General features: G+C 45.8%; 1 protein-coding gene across 3 annotated transcripts in view; it reads right to left on the reverse strand.

The window, feature by feature from the left end:
* Hopx (HOP homeobox) overlaps positions 1–1513 on the reverse strand; it is a 30895-nt gene extending 29382 nt beyond the window's left edge. For 2 of the 3 annotated variants that reach the window (XM_087187706.1, XM_004849687.4), the window contains exon 1: positions 1068–1366. The gene's annotated coding sequence lies outside the window, so the exon portion shown is untranslated. Of the gene's footprint in view, positions 1–1067 lie in introns of all 3 variants that reach the window. The other variant, XM_004849686.3, reaches the window with a different exon arrangement.
* Positions 1514–17744: the final 16231 nt, after the last annotated feature.

Here is a 17744-nt window from a genome sequence, read left to right on the forward strand (position 1 = left end):
AAGGTCTGTGGACTTCCAGGGCTCTAGAAAATGAGCATCCAGATGTTTGCTGGGGAGGAAGGAGGGTAGTGCCTGGGGGTGAATACCGGAAAGGTCTTTGGCTTTCACCGGAGCGGTCCTTAATGAGCAGGCACTTGGCCTGCATGAATGAACTATGGAATTCACGTCATGCTGATTTCCTTTAATGTCCCACATGCATCTTTTGAACATGATGTCTTGTTCCAAATCCTCTGTAGTCTGTTCCTCCCCCGCTGAACTGTTTTGATCTCCCCTGTCCTGGTTGTACTGAAGCCTACGTCACCACTTACACTGCAGGGCTCTGTCTACTTCATGGGAACTTGTGGCATTCCTCTTCTCTTTAAGATCCTCTCATTGACGCAATGTGGTATGCTGTTTCTTTTCATTCAACGACTCCTCTTCCACTTAACAGTATACCCTGAATTCCTAGATACAGTTAAGCTCAAAAATCACAAATCTCCATTTCCTGAAATCCCCAGAGTGCTGAATGCCTTTCATCTTAGACCAGATCAATGTTTTTGTGGTTACAAATCAGTATTATGAGAACAAGAAATAACAATAAGTAACACTGCACATTCACAATCTCAATCCAGAGATATTCCCGCCCCTCTACCTTGAACACAAAATATATTTTTAAACAAGGTTATGTCTGAATTTAGAGAAAGCTGAGATGTAGATTAGCAATTACCAGCTTCCAAACTACCAAACTATGCATCTGTCTGAGTAACGTAAATGCTGGCTTCAAGGTGTCTTTCAGAAATAGGTGGGCAAGCAAACAGAAATATCTCACCTTCTGGTCAAAAGGCCTCCCCCACTCCACGCACATACCAGGATTCCTAATCCACCTCAACCCCACGAACCGACAAGGGGTATGTTATCTTACACCCAGGAGCATTCATTCTCTGGCTCCCTGCTTGGGGTTAAGCACCGCATTTTTATTCTCTTTCATGTCCATGGTTTTCCAACAGAAGAGCAAATACTGTACTGTCCCTACAGCACTTTCGTCTGGTTTCTACACCATCAAAGGCAAACTTCTGAAAGTTACTTACGTGTGAGCAGCTGAGACGAGCTGGGGTTTGGGATCCGTGGGTGCTGATGCCAGGCTGGCTAAATAGCCGAGCAGGCTCAGCGGCCGTTGAGAGCACGTTTATTTACGCCTGGGAGTGCGCTCAAGCAAGGACCTGAAAAACCTGCCGCGTGGGCAGGCGGAACCAACTGAAGTCTGCCCGGGTTACATAGCCTCTCGTTATTCAGGTTTGATATGCAGGCGGTGACTTCTGAGAGTTTCGAACTTTCTTGTCACTACCTTCTTGTCCGTGTCCTCTCTCTTAGCTAGGTAAGGCTCTTCAGCAAGACTGGAGGGAAGATGTGGCTGAGAGATGAAAGGGCAGAGAAACAGGACCCTAGGCCTAGCCCCCAACTTCCTTGTTTGGAACATTGCTCCATTTTGCAGCTCAGGTTCTGATGCCATCCATCTTACAGCCCAGCAGTTGGATGCCCTGCTAAGGGCTGGACAATTGCCCGGTTAATGAAAAGTTGTTTTCTTTTGGACACAGAATGTACAAATAAGGAACAATGAAAGGCAAGGGCCCAGCCAGGATGAGATAATTTTAGGTCCCCTCAAACACTATTTTAACGCCCCCCATCTGTATTTTCTTTCTACTGTCCCCCCCTCTGCCTTTGCTAATGAAATTTTTATCTGAGTTGAAAGATTCCTGGTGGACACTCAAATAAAAAGGCAGCTTGGAGCAAGTCTGCAGGAGGAGCACGGAGGGAGTGTGAGAGGGGTGTCCACACTCCTTGTGACCTTCCAGGTGTGTTCCTGAAGACAAGGCTGAGTGTGTGGGTGAGAGGACCTGACAGCTCCATGTTTATCTCTCTTTTATTGGGTAGATATGGCGATTAGCACAGCAGCACGTTAAGTGGGTATGATTTGGGATGAAGGAAGGGAGACAGGGTCCGGTGAGATCATTTATGGGAGTATCTGTGTACATTTGCCGGTGTGTAACGTGAACTGGAAAGTGCCACCCCTTATACACACTGTATTTTGACATCACTGAACATAGAAAAGGCCCCTCGATTCTCTTGGGAACAACTGCCATCTGAGAAAGAAGAGCATCGATTGTTCAGATTATGTATTTCCTTCCCTCTTGGAAAAAGGGGTAATGTTTATAAAACATGTATGGGGAAAAGCAGAGATGGGCCTGGGCTCCCCAACTTAGTTACCAGGGGAGTTCCTTAGCTTTCTGCCTGTTCATTGCCTAACTTCCCACAGTTCTGTGGCTAAGCCAGGGCTCTTTCTTGCCTCTCAGATTTCCTGAATGTAGGATCTATGTCTTGTTCACTTTTGAACACTCAGAGTGCAGGGATGAATTACTATGACTACAACAAGGATGACCTAGAATCTGGAGAGACTGACTGTGTGCCAGGCTGTACGCCAAACACTTTACAAAGAACTTCTTTGGTTATTGAAACCTCACAGCCCTATAAATTAGTGCTTTAATTACTGTCATCCTGCAGATGAGGAAACTGATACCCAAAAAGATTAAGTAAGTTGCCCAAGGACATAGTAAGGGGTGGAGATGGAATTTGAATCCAGATCTATCTAATTTCAGAATCTGGGTTTTTACTTAGGACTGATTTAAACCAATCTTTAGAAGGTTGCCTGAGAATGCTTTCATTTATCTGTATTTACTTACTTGTTTATCACTGTCTTCCAGAATGAGATTTTCATGATCCCATGTGCACCTTGCCTGTCATAGCAGCTGCTCAATAAATACATGCTCTCTGCTCATTTCCAAATTCCTCTGGAGGCCGTGCAACCCAGCAGACAGGGTTTGGCTGATGTGTTCTTTTGTTCTTGCATAATGCATTGGCTTCAAGCTGTTTCTCTTTATCCAGTATATCACGGAGATGAAACTCAAAGTGGCTGAAAGTGTGAAGCAGTTTTGACATCACTTAAGAACTCTGCAGATACATGGGTTCAGCCTGTTCAGAGGTGCAATGATATCACCAAGAGCCCAGGATTTTTCTCTTTCATTTTGTAGCTCTCAGTGTGACAGCATTATCTCCCCTCATGGTGGCAAGGTGTCTGTCACAGCTCCATGCATCACAACCTTAAAAACATCCAAAGGCAGGTAGGAAAAGGTATGAGCTTTCTCCTAAGCATCTCTGATTGTTACAGTGGAAAATCTGTCCAGAAGCCATATGCAGACTTCCACTTGTGTCTCCTTGCTGAGAACTGGCCTGAGTGGCCACCACAATGACTAAGTCCATCATTGATAAAGAGGAAAGAAACCAGAATGATCATGGTTCATCCCCTGGGCTCAAGGGAAGGATCCACGTCTCTGAGATAGTATCTCTGATATCAGGGCAAAATCAAGATTCACTTAACAGGGAGGTTTTAGAAAAGTTCTGTCAATAGTTCTGCCAACACGGAAATGCCTTAAATGATAACCTATACTGCTGGTCTGCTTGGGCACCAGCTCAGGCCCTAGTAATTGTGTTCCATGCTATCAGCTCTCTCTATGCTTTTTTTTTTTTTAAAGAAAACTTTGCTTTGCCACTCAGCAAAAAGAAAACTATTTAAACAATTCACAAGCAAGGGAAGTAGCTGGTTGCAGTAGGTTTTTCCTGTAGGTTAACCTTTGGGTTTTTCCATCACCTGATTCCCAGGGACCAGCACACAATCCGTCAGCCTCTTTCCTTCTGTACCAGATGGGATCGGTGATGCTGGTGATTTCTTAGAAACATTGCACCCAGTACTCATAAAAAGATGGCACAGCAGTCTATGCTGGTTCCAGGCTCATTTTCCTACTCCTCCCTTTGTCTATTATATTTCAGTGGGACTTTATTACCCACGTGTTTGTATCTGTGCCTAGGAGCTGTAGCCATTGCCTGGCACACACAAACCAGAGCCACAGTGCTCACTGTCTTTTTCTCCAACACACACCTGCAAATCAGTCATTATTTTCCTTTTGTTTGCTGTTCCAGAACTTCTCCTTGCTGTAGGTGTTGGGAACGCTTTTTTCCATGATCACAGATCACAAAGTATAGGAGAAAGGATAGGGTATGCCAGATGTTCGGCTTCATCCACAATGGCCAGGAAAGGGTAGATGCTCCAGATGTGTTTGCTGAGTGACTGGAAGGATGGTGGGAAGGAAAGGGTGTGGGCTTTTGAATCGTTCAAGCACCAGTGCTTGTGTTTTCCACTTACGTGATCCAAGTCAACTTTCATACCTCTTCTCAGCCTGAGTTTCCTCATATGGAAAATGGTAGCAGTGATATTTGTCTCATAGGTTTGGTGCAAGGGCTAACAATATATGTGAAGCACTTAGCAGTAATGCCTAGGACATAGTGTATGCCCAATAAATGGTAGCTAGTGGTGGAGTTACAGTCAGGAGCCTCTCCTTCATCATCTTTGTGGAGCCCAGCAAACAGGGATGTTGGAAGAATCCTACAGAAGACAGTGAGACCTGGACAGTGGGAGCAGCTACTCTCTTTCTGCCTACAGCTAGTGATCACTGGAGTGTAGGAATCTGGTTCATGAACAGGGAGCAAGCAGAACAAACTATAGGAGAGAGGATACCAGAAACTACCAAAGACATTTAAGAAGACCTAGGGTTTAAGAAAACATTTAAGGAAATTTAACCCTCCCAAGGACCCAGATCCGACCTGTGCAGAATAAAAGAGGAACACAGGTACCCGAGGGAGAGACACACAGCTGTGCAAGCTCTGTCCCTGAGGTATGAACTCATGGATGGGAGACTGAGTCCCCTGTGGAAGGTGCAGAAGTTCTCACCTACCAAGGTCCCTTCCGGCTACCTGGCCGGGCCTGCAGCAGTGTGGGGAGCAGAGGAGAAACAGCAGATGGCAGAGAATCAGGACAAAGAAGGTGCCCACCAGCTGAGGACGGAGCCATTTCCTTTGGCCCTGGTGGAGGAGTTCTCGAGTTCCCTGGTAAGGAGGGTGTGGAAGTTATGACATAATTACACTCTGTTTTCCTGGTTGCTGTTGTGGACATAGTAATGATGCAGTCACCCTTTCGGCGAACAGTACATGCTTCATTCAAAGAGTGGATCTCATCATCTTACCTGTTGTCTTTATGGAGTTGAGATCAGTTGATGCCTGGGAGCTGGATGTGGTGGCCCAGGAACAGCACCCATTAACAGAAGCCGTTCCATCTGGTGTGGCCTGGGGTGCATTCACTCATCTACTTCTGAACCAGAGTTTCTTAGCCTTCTCATCTAGGGTTTAATGAAGGTGGAGGTCCCAAGCCTTGTGCTCCTTGTCATTCCATTCAGGGGCTGGCTGGAGGAGGGGAATCCTTGATGACAGGAAAAGGACATCACTTGTCCATGGAAGGCAGGAGGGAGGAGACTTTCTTCACGCACAAATGCCTCATTCTTCTCCATAGCACCAGGGTTTCTGGCTGTGGGCAAGAACTGCCTGAGAAGCAGCATGGTGAGATCCCTCCGAGGGGCAGGGGTTGACCTCCCTGGGAGGCTGCTTGATGTGTGGAAGGATGGGTGAGTGCTTCGGGTTGGGCCAATCCCGCCTGACCACGGTCCCCTAGCACTTGGCCGAGGAGAGTTCCACATTCACTGCTGAAACTCAGGGATGGCCCTGTGCTTTCAGAAAGCATCAGGCCAGGAGCTGGGAGAATACACACAGTCTCAGGGGGATACACTTGCCTAACTGGGCCACCAACCTGGGCTCTCTGGCCCCACAGTCTGGCTCCTAAGCACAGGTCACACAGCCTTTGTAGCCTCAGGGAGTCTCAGGGAGTCCCAGGAAGGAGGGGAAGAGCAGGCATCACCCCTGCTTTGGAGGGCTCCCCAACCCCAAGGACTGTTTAAGTTTCTTGACTTTGGTGAGTGGTTTTGTTTGGAAGCAGAGAGAAAAAGCAAAGGAAGACTGAGCTAATTGAACTACGTTTTGATGGCAAAACCATACACAAAGATGCATGTTTGACACAGTGGAGGGAAAAAAAGGTTGAGAATTATTTGAGCCAAATCATGGAGCAGCTGGAGGGAGAGGGTTTTGATGAAAAGTCATAGACTCCTTCTTTCTCCCTCTTCTTACCCTAGAGGCCCAAGATGGAACTATGGTGCAAATTGAGAAGCTCACACTGGCTGTCCAGGCCTCCATCCCTCTGTGTATGGAGAAGTCCAGCCTGATGTTCTCTCTGAGGTTCTTCCTGTTTTCGCTCATGTTCTCTAAGGAGAGAATGTCAGGGGCTATGAGAGAGGGAGGAGAAGCCAGGCTTCCATGGGGGAGGACAGTGCCCCATTCAGGGCTGAGGGAGAGGCGGCCTTGGCCCACAGGGCAGCTGAGCCTGCTCCGCATGCTCCTGCCCCAGCATCAGAGCCACCCTCCCCAGGGACTGCCCTGCCCTGCGGGATCCAACCACAAATGGTCACACCTGGCACTGTGTGTGTGTGTGTGTGTGTGTGTGTGTGTGTGTGTGTGTGTGTGTGGTTGAGGGCCACAAACCAGGACCTTGTTCCAACTGTGTCCCTCCCCTGTGGGTTTGGTCAATGTAGACTTTCTACATTGTCCAGGGAGACATCGAAGAAGAGAAAACTCTGAGGTGGGGAGAGGGGAAGAAAGAGGGATGAAAGGAGGGAAGGGAAGGAAATACAGATCATCTTTGGGAAATGTCTAAAAGTTTTGATTTTTGCTTTTGTGTGGCCAGCTTTTGTTAACTAATTCAGTGCGGTTCTGCTCTGTGCATTGTGGTAAAAACTTGCCTTCTCCGTGGCCACTCTGAGGGTTCTGTAAGCAGCTCAGGCAGTGCTTTGGATGAGGTCTGTGGTGTCCCTAGAAGGTCTCCTGAGGTGCTTGTTACATAAGCAGTGGTGTATACTCGTGTGTCCAGCTTCCCTCTCTTGGGAGAGGCGGCTTCTGGACCAGTCTTTCCAGTGGGCTCTGAGTAATCTGCAGGAGGACCTGGTGACTTGGGAGTTGCAGAATGGACACACCTGATTTTGTGCTCTGACTCAGAGGCAAATGGACTCTGTGTTCCTAGTGATCCAGGCAGTAGATGCCCCGTCTGTCCCAGAGACAAATTGGGCTGGGCGCAATGCAGGGTGGTGTCTAGGTTTGTGGGGAAGGCTTTGGAGACAGTGTGGACTCAGCCAAACCTATGGTGACCATCTGCTGGTTTTCCCAGAACTGATTTTCAGCAGGGCAAGTCCTACATCCCAGAAAACCCCTCAGACTGGGCCAGTGGGATGCTTGGTCATTGTCTTGAAGCTCTCTCACTCCCTAGCCAGCAATTTAACCTCTTGCAGCCTCAGTTTCCCCAGGTGTGAAATGAGGATAAAGACACAAACCTTCTACAGGGCTTGAGGACTAGAGCTGATGGGCATCCAAAGATTGTGCAGGAGGAAAACAGGATTGAGAGGAAAACCCATGCCTTTCTGTCTCTGTTCAGAGAAGTAGATGTCTCCTCTTGCCTTTAACTCCTTTAGACTTTTCCAATTGTAGGTATGAGAACCGAGCTTGAGGCCTCTGCAACACTCAGCAAAGAGCCACCCCACCCCCACCCCCCGGCAGGAGGGGGGATTAAGGGCTCTCTCGGCCCTATGATTTTATCTGATTAAGTGTAAATGGCAGAAGCAGCTGCCAGCTTACAGAAGTCACTCTGAGTAGCTCCTACTTGGGAGTTGCAAATAGGGGATTATGAAGCCTTTTCTTTTCAGCTTCTTTGTTGCCCCTCAGTTATTGTCTGCAGAGATTCTTAACTAATAGCCACCATCTGAATGACTGTTTTCCAATAACTACTGTTTCTTGGGGCTGAAAAGAGAGAAGAAGTCAATGTTTTCTAAGGACTCCTTTGGTAGGCATTTGCAGTGCAAGGGTGGATTTCACAGGCGTCTTAATCCTGGCAGCAAATGTTGAGGGCTGTCTTGGAGACCAGAAGCAGCAGACAAGCACTCAGCAACAAAAGGGAGGCGAGAGGATTATTTATTCAAATGCCCAAATAGAAGGAGGCCTAATCAAAGACACCATAGAAAACAAGCCACAGGCAGATAGGGAGTATTGGGAACATGTGAGTGTCAAAAGGATCCAGGATTTTTTTGAACAGAAGGAAATGACTGGTGGAATGGTCTTTCATAACTGATCAGAGCTGGAACCCAGTTATATGCCAAGGGCTGGAATTATTCAAAGTGCAATCACCTTTATTATCCTGGCCTTCCTACCTCATCACAAATCGGGTAGGAATCATTAGAACTGATGCTAGGGTCTGGGTGAAAATAGAGGTCTTCAAAAGTTGGAAAAATTGACATGCGAAACCCTGGCACCAGTGGTAATGAGTTGTTCAGTGATAATGAACGCACCTACAGCATGTGATGGCACAATTTTGCATAATTAGAGCATCTTTGGAAACAGGCAGAAAAGGACTCTGCAATCTATGCAAATGTACTGATTTACATAAACATTAGAGGTGATTAGGGGTTTCTACTCCTAAGTTTCTCCCAACAGTCTAGATGAGCCATGGGCAGAATGCCAAGGGAAGCAACGCTGACTGCTTTCAGGGGCTTACAAAATTGCCCACCAGTCTCCGGGGAAATCTGCAAAGTGGATGCTTCTGGGTTGCCAAATCATCTTCTTTCCTCAGCTTCCCACCTTCTCCTAAAAAAATTAAATTCTGAAACAGTTGATTTAAAAGTCAAGAAATTTGATTATAAGAGTAATGCATTAAGACACATCCACCAACCACTGCTGTGTAATAAATCACCCCAAATGAACAATAGTCATTTTGTCATCGCTTCTGGTCTCTGTGGGTCAGGAATTCAGAGAGGGTACAGTGGAGAGACCTTGGTTTGGGGCCCCTTGAGTGGTTATAATAATGCAATGGCCACAACCAGAACAGCGGAGCAGCTGGAGCCCCTGCAGCCTGGAGCCCCTGCAGCCTTGCCAGGCATCTGTCTCTTCACTGCCTCAGGTCTTCCCATGTGGTTTCTCCATAAGAATGAGTCTGAGCTTTCAATATGGCGCCCCAACACAGTTAAATGCTCGAGTATCCACTGCCAAGGCACCAACTTTTATGACCTAACCTTAGCAATCATGTAGCATCACATCTGCAGCATTCTTTTGGTTACAAGTGTGTCACAGTCCACCTGGAGTCAAAGGGAGGGACATTAGCCATTACCTCTCATCAGGGAAATGGCAAGGTCCTGGGGGCAATGTATGATGGGAGCTTTTGTGGCCATCTCTGCAGAATATGATAATGCCATTGGGTGTGAATGACTGATGATCACAACCTTTTGGGGAAATATGTGTATTTTAAGAAAATAGTATGTTAACCCAAATAAGTCTCCAGATGAGTAAAATAGGTATGGAAGAGCTTGTATTAACCGGCTTCTGAGGGTAGAACACTGGGTATGATGTGCTTTGCTTGTACTACTGTAAGAAACCAGTGTGCACGAGACGGCTCGTGCCTCAGAAACATGTTGTCTCTCAGTTCTGGAGGTGGGCAGTCTGAGGTCCAGGTGGCTGAGGACAGTGAGGGAGAATCTGCCCCAGGCCTTTCCCTGGCTCCTGGTGCTCTGCTGACTACCTCCAGTGTTCCTTGGCTGGGGACACCTTCCTGACATCTGTCTTCCTGTTCCTGTGGTGCACACCCTACCTGTGTGTCTGGGTCTGAATCTCCCCTTTTGATAGAGACACCAGTCACAGAGGGCTAGAGGCCTAGGCCACTCACATACAACCTCATCTAAATCAACTTCATCCCTAGTGATCCTATTTCCAAGGGGGAGCCACACTCTGGGGAACTGAGAGGACTTCAACACACAAATGAGAGGGTCCAGAATGTGGCTTATTTTCTGATGTGGCTTCTGGGAGTATAAAGAGAGGATCAGGGCAGAATATCTGGCACTGTAATCCCAGCATTCTGGGAAGCTGAGGGTTACAAGTTCTAGCCCAGCCTGGGTACCTTAGCAATTTCATGAGTCCCTGTCTAAATAAATAAATAATTAATTAATTAAAAAATGGGTTGAGGGTATAGCTTAGTGTGAAGGCCCTGAATTCAATCTTCTGTACCCAAAACATTTAAATTTTATATCTGCCTGCTGTCCATGGCCCTTGACTCTCTCTAACCTCCTAATACCTTCTTTAAAGCTTGAGCAAAAGGTTTCATTAATGCTATTACTGTCACTAGCATATTTAGGATTAAATATCCTTTTCGTTAAAATGTAACTGCCAAACGTTGGTTATAGAGCCTCCTTGTCTCCTAAATTTTCTACAGCCCAACAGTCTCTAGTTACATAGCTTTGAGCGGCACAGGATTGTCCATAAACCAGGCTCAACTATGCTAACCTCGTTCACTAAAGAAACTTAAGGAGCAGTTTACTGACTGGGGAAATTTGAGGTTGCTCCCACTCAACAGTATGCAGAAGTCTTAAAACTTATTTCATTTGGATGTAAAGGGAGAAGTAAGAAAGGCACATCCACTGCCTCATTAGGGAAGCCACAGATCTTTGATTTTCTGCCATGGCATTGATCTTGGCACTTGATGTTTCGAAAATACCATCCAAACATTAAATAGCCAGTTGCTACATCTTTGGGAGATGTGAGAATTCTTGCCATTTTTAGTAAAATTGAAGCACAAAGCCCCAAAGTGTCCTGCACCACCTGACCTGACCGGAACAGGCCCTCACAGCCATGTCCCTTCCTCTCTTTCCGAAAGCCGAACACTCACCTCCCCCTTCACCCTTAGGTCCCAGAGAAGTGCAGTAGACAGAACATGCAGACACCCAGGGAAGCAGCTTGTAACCAGTAACTCTGGGGAGTCCCAGAAACCTTAAGAGGACTCTGGGACGTGAAACCCTGAGTCCCAAGGTGGGCACCCTGGTGCAGGGTGCTGAGACATGAAGAATGCAGGTCACGTGAACAATACTGAAAATGATGCGGAAATCACTCCTCTGGTCCCGAGACACTGCAATCTTCTTGATTATAGGTTCTTTGAGAAACAAGCTTTCTGAAATTCTTTGGTTTAATCAATGAATATTAATATCATAGCAAATTTTAAGGACTTTCCTCATTTTTAGAAATATGCTCCAGAAAACAATCAGAGACTTTCCAGAAAGCCAGGGAGGTACCATGACACCTTCTAGTACAAACTTTTCTTTTCTAATAAATGACTGGTGTGCAGATTAGCTTACCACAGGATCAACCAGATCAGCTCCGCGCTTCTAGGCAGGCACTCGGGGGAAGCATGCTCCAGCCACCTTCTGTCTTGATCCAAGCTGTACCCTTTCCCCTCAGTTGTTCACTTCAAGGACGATTGGGCTTTCCCCAGCAAAAGCAGGTACGTCTCCCTTTGACTACATGATACTAGCGTGGGGTAGCACATGAGGTGATGTTCTATCTGAACAAGAATGTAAGGTGATTTTCACATCAAAATGCCATCTTGATCCTCACAAATTCTAAGCATCAGGATCTAGGCATTCAGATCTGTTTGCTTAATCAGTACTAGGGAACTCCTTCTGGTTCTCATCTTAACCACTAGGAATCTCAGCATCAAATTTAGAGTGTAATTTCACTGTGCTCTTAGTTTAGATTTGCAGACATAAGGCTGTCTAACCTAGTTCATATTTTCAAAACAGAATCTATAGACCGGGTGATGTGAACAACAAACACTGGCAGCGAGGAAGTCCGGAAGCAAGGGGCAGAGTATTCAAATACTCAGTGTGTAGGGAGGGCTGCTTCCTGGTTCGTGGACAGCTGTCTTCTATTGTGTTCTTATGGTAAGAAGAGGGCCCGAGAGCTCTCTGGGGTCACTTGTATAGGGACACTAATCCCATTCATGAAGTCTCCACCCTTATGACTTCATTACCTCCCAAAGGGCCCATGTTCTCGCCCCAGCACGTTGGAAGTTAGGATTTCAATGTAGGAATTTTGCAAGGACACCAACATTCAGTGTATAACATAAACCTTTAATACATAATTGTATCATTTATCCATATTTTCATGATTTTATTTCTAAGGTTTTTAAATCTTCCTCAAATTTTTTTTAAAAAATAATTTAAGCGTGATATTGATAATAAAATATATTTTTAAAAATCAATGTAATATTCAGCCCCGAGGATATCCTTAAAGTTATAGTTCATGTCGTCTGCCGGTTGTTTAGAGAACATTGATAAATGACAAGCAGTTCTGGCGTTTAGCTGAACCATGCCCAAACCGCCACGATGGAAGGGAAGATTGTCACATCTTTCTGTCTGAATTGTTTAAAGCCTCTGCTCTGAGCCTCCTGAGAACCTTCCACAACCACCTAACTCTGCCCCTCACAGGCTCCAGTACAAGAACCAGCCCTGGGCTGTGACCAGTAGCCATTCTCAAACCAGTGCTTTCGCTGTTCTGCTGGTTAAGGGCTTGAACATCCCTCTTGGAAAGACCTTTTTGCTCTTCATGCCTCCTATTAGTGAAAACACTAGCTTTGCTTATTACAAGTCCTAGGTAGTGGTAAAGACAGAAAGCAGACTCTGAGCTAGGGATGGTGCAGCACACCTCTAATTCCAGCATTCTGGGAGGCTGAGGCAGGAGGATCCCAACATAGAGACCAGGCTGGGTAACTTATTGACTTAGAGAAAGCCTGTTTCCCCCCAAAAATAAAAAGTAATTAATTAATTAGTTTTTAAAAGGCTGGGGATATAGCTTAGTGCAAAGGCCCAATCCCTAATACTGAAAAAAACAAAACAAGGGCCCGGGATTTAGCTTAGTGGTTCTGCTGCCAGCCTCAAAAGCGGAAGGACCCGAGTTCGATCCCCGGTACCAAAAACAAAACAAAACAAAACAAAACACCAAAACCCTACAAAGTCAGACTCCAACTGGAGGCCTGGATCCCAGTACTGTTCAGCTTTATCTGGTCCCCATGACCTTAGCAAATTCTGTGCTTTCTCTGCACCTCATGTCTTCTTCTATGAGTTGTAGGTAAGAATGTGTCCTTGTTGTGGGATGATTGTGAGGAATAAACAAGTGAACAAGATTGGCCCTCTATAGCCACAGGTTCTACATCTGCAAATACAACCAGCCATGCAGAAGTACTTTAAAAAATTTAGCTGTCCTGAACATGTACAGGTCCATCTGTCTGTCTGTCTATCTAATTCTCTCTCTCTCTCCCTCTCCCTTTTCCTCTCTCTCTCTCTCATCCTGGGATCGAATACAGGGCCTTCACACTGAGCTATTTTGAGACAGGATCTCTCTAAGTTGTCAGGTTGCCCAGGCTGCCCCTGAACTTGTAATCCTCTTACTTCAACCCCCTTGAGTGCTAGGATTATAGGTGTGCACCACTACACCCGGCTTTGCCACTATTTCTTTAGCAACATAGTGTAACAACCATTCACACAGTGTTGATATTGTGTTAGGTATTGTAAAAGTCAGGTGGAGAGGGGTTAAAGTGGACAGGAGGAAGTAGTCAGGTTCCACCACACACCATGCCATTTTACCTAAGGGACTTTCACATCCTTGGGTTTCGGCCCAGTGAGGGTCCTGGTGGGACTCCTGGCCTACGTGGAGAGTGGATGGTCTGGGTAAAGCAAGTGGTGCATGCAGCAAGTGCCATGTGCCGCCACTGCCATGGAGCATCTGTGGAACACACACGCTTTGTGTAACTCCCAGAGCCCCACCAAGTAGGTCTTATCATTTCTATTAAAGATACTGGATCTCAGAGAAGTGAAGAAGCGTGCTCACAGTGAAGAGCAGACTGCAGTTCCGGTCTCCCTGACCCAAGCCCACGCTTTCCCCTCTGCCCAACTTCCTCTCGGTGGGAGCAGCACTTTATGGCCAGGTGTGTGCAGCTGCCTGGCGCAAAGCTCAGGAGAGAGAAGATGCTGTGCACACAGAGACCTTGCTGAGCCAGGGGATGGGCGGGTGCCCACGTCCTGCAGAGTCCCTGGCCCCTCTGTTCACCCACCTCCCTCCCTGTGCTAACTTAACTCTCCACTGCAAGTTCTCATTACCTCAAGTCTGGGTCTCACTGAAAGCCTCTTGATGAGTCTCCCAGCCTCAGCCTCTCATCCCTGCCGCTGCCACGTTGTTCCTAAAGAAACTGCCACATTGCAAAATTTCACGTTTGAGACCCTCCGGTGTCAACTGAAGACAGGTCAGCTTTGTAGACTGACATTCAAGTTCCTTCCTCTTGTAATCCCAATCTTCATTTCCAAACAGTGCTCTCAGGCTCTCCTGTAAGAGTCCTGCGATTCAGCATGGTTGTTTACTTGTTACTTCTTAAACTGATACAGAAGTTTTAGATAACTTAGTAGATTAAATATTAAGGTAGTTGTAGAAGAAAATAAGTATGTGTTCTTTTAAGATTTGTTTAAGGTGAAGATTATCTGACTCTAACCAGTAACTTCATTAACCTAACAAAGTTACCGTGCCAGGGTGAATTTACAATGTATATGGCCTATCTTGTGTCTGTGGCTTGTAAATAGGAACTGGAATTGTATTTACATATCAAAGACCAATAGGGATGAGATAATGGCTAAAAAGGATATAAAAAGGGAAATGCTGAACAAAGGGGAAGGATATTGACCAGACTGGTTTCTGGCATCCCTGTCCGCTCGCGAGAAGAAATTTTATTATTTTACCCAAATTCTGTGTCTCTGTGTATTTCTTTCCGAGATTTCCGTAACAAAACAGGCCATTTTCTAACCAGCAAAGGAGGCTCATGCCTGTAATCCCAGCTACTCAGGAGACTAAGGCAGGAGGATCACAAATTCAAGGCCAGCCTGAGTAACTCAGTGAGACCTGGTCTCAAAATACAAAAATGTTAGAAAAGGGATGGATGTAGAACAGTGGTAGACTTAGCATGTGCAAGGGCCTGAGTTCAATCCCCAGCACTGCAAAACAGTGCTATTCCCTTTCCTACCTCCAAGCCTTTACCCACTTTATTCCCCATGCCTGGCATGCTGTCCTGTAGTCTTCTAGAGCCTGTATGCCCGTCACAGTCCAGCCTAGCCCATCCCTGCCATGACACCTTCCCTGCCGGTACCACCGGGTTGGCACTTAACCCTACACCTCGAATTTCCAATCAGCCTTCAGTTGGTGCGCACTGCACTTTCCCGTTGCACTGTTACTGCCAGGGGAGTGTAGGGCAATGGCTGGGGGTCTCCGGCTTGGGGAGGTAGTGGGACAGCCTGGTGCCCAGGCTCTTGGGCTCAGAAAGCAGACAAGCAGGGTTTGAATCAAGCATTGCACTCACTCTTTGCTAAGATACCTAGTCTCCTGATGTCCTGAGCTGAAAATGGGAATAATGACCACCTTTACCTCGGAGGGTTGTTGTGAAGATTAAACAAACTCCTCCACAGAGAGCCCTTACCCAAGGCTTGGCACACTGGCAAAGTCCAGTTAATGCTAGTTATTATTATTATTCATGTGTGTGTATTTGTTACTGGATTAAGCCAGGGCCTTCTCTCTGAGCTACATTCCCAACTTTTTTTTTTTGAGATAGAGTCTCACAAAGTTGCCGAGTTGGCCAGGCTAGGTTGGAATTTGCAGCTCTCCAGTCTCACCTTCCCAGAGTGACAGGATTATAGGTGTACACCACCACACATGGCTACTTCAGTTACTGAACAAGAAAAGAGGGTTTATCTTATGTTTTGGACATAATGTGAATTCATATAACACCCCAGTGAGGTCAGAGGACCAGGCTCATTTAAGAAATGAGAAAACTGATGTTCTGAGAAATAAGGTCTCATGGCTGATAATTCTGCAGGAACTCAGCTCTCTCTGTGTCCAAAAACCACTGTGTTGCAGTGAAAATTTTACAGTAAGTTCCTGCAAGCAGAGAAAATGGCTTGAACTTCTTTATAATTCCTCAGTGCCTCAGAGACTGCTCAGAACATATTTGTTGCTGAACAATTGGGAGATTTCACAAGTGAAGTCTTATGATGTGGTGTGTGGAGATTGCTATTTGCCACTATAATTTCCCTTCCCTTCTCTTCAGACTCTCAGTATTTGACTGGGCACATAGCCACCTAAAATAGAAGTTGGACAGCATTTCCTGTGAAGGGCCTAATACAGTACATAGTTTAGATTATGCACATGGTTTCATTACAATCACTTAGCTCTGCTGTGAGGTACAAAAGTAACCACAGAATACACGTACATGAATATGTGTGGTTGTGTCCTCAAAGCCTTTATTGATCAAAACAGGAGATAGGCCAGGTTTCTCCTGTGAGCTGTAGATCATAGACTCTTAGCCCAAAGTCAAGACACCAGTGGGTGCCTTGAATAAAGATGGCTCTGACAGTTAATTTTATATGTCAACTTGGCTGGTCCAGGTATTTGGCTGAATGGTACTCTGAGTGTTTCACTGAGGGTATTTTCCAATGAGATACATATTGAAATCAGTGGGCTGAGTAAAGCAGATTACCATCCATAATTTGAGTGGGCTTCATTGAGTCAGTCAAAAGTTTGAATTGACCTAAAAGACTGGCTTCCCTAGAGCAAGGGAAAACTCTCCAGAAGACTGCATCTGGCTTCCTCTGCACCACTGGCTCTTCCTGGTTCTAAAGCCAACCAATTTTAGGACTACAGCATCAGCTCTCCTGGGCCCCCAGTGTGCCTGTCCATCCTGCAGGGTTGGACTTGCCAGCTTCTGTAACCATCTGAGCCATTTTCTATACACACACATCTATTGATTCTGTCTCTCTGATGAACCCTGACTAACCGCTTTCCCAGTTGCCCTTGGGGCAAGACATGTCCATGTGACTAAACTCTGGCCAATAGAATGTGAGCAGCTGCATTGTGTGGTAGCTTCCGGGAATGACTCAATTTAACTCTTTCCCACACCAAGAAAGTTCTTACTTGAGAGTGAGCAGGAAGAAATGAGATGGGAGAACAAAAGAGAGAAAAGGAACTAGATCTTGCTAACTGGATGCAGGGGAGGGCAGTGCAGGACAAACTTGGGATTCTGGTGACTCCAGGAATGTCGCCCTGGGCGTGCTGGGCAAGGGAAGCTTCACTGTTTGCAAGGTCACTCTGGGAAGAGGCTGTATCAAGAATGGATGTTTCCAGCTATGCAGAGCTGAAGCCCAGCCTTGGGTCAGAAGCATATCTGAAGCTAGAATTTTTGTCATGGCTCAACAAAGTTTGTATTAAATCATGACCTTGATCTATCCTTTATGTGTCTATACCTTAAAGGTAAAGAAAAGGAAAAATTTTTTTTAAAACACAGTAAGTAGATAGTCAATTAATAGCACAACATTCTTCATCCCACCACCTTCTTGCTTGCTGGAAAAGCCTAGAGCTGAGAATTCTAGCTATTCATATTTTGAGCTTCCCTTAAGGCTAATTTGTAAATATGAGACCAGATTTTGCCTAACTGACCTTTAAAGTCTACTAAGTATCTTATGGGATACTCTTTCACAGGCTATAATCTTCTTAACATGTGATGCCTGGAGCTGCTGCAGCCATCTTGCTATTGTGAGGGTGACATGGTTGATACACGGAAAAGGGCAGATTCAAGAGTTGTTTTTTTTTTAAAGACACTAGATTCTTTCACATCATGACACACAAGGCAGTTTTTTAGAAATTAAGTATCGATGGTCTAAGAATCTTTTTTTTTTACCCTAGATTCTTAATGACATCATTGACCCAATATTTTCAAGTTGAACTGCTTTCAGACTTGTTGCTGAGGGAAATAATAAGTGTCCTTATTGTTTGGCTACTTTAAATATTCTATTACTTATAGCAAAAGTTTCCTGACTGAT

Source organism: Heterocephalus glaber, unplaced genomic scaffold (genome assembly GCF_053883595.1).
Source record: "Heterocephalus glaber isolate CG9 unplaced genomic scaffold, H.glaber_assembly_v1.0 deba00001509, whole genome shotgun sequence".
NCBI classification, from domain to species: Eukaryota; Metazoa; Chordata; class Mammalia; order Rodentia; family Bathyergidae; genus Heterocephalus; species Heterocephalus glaber.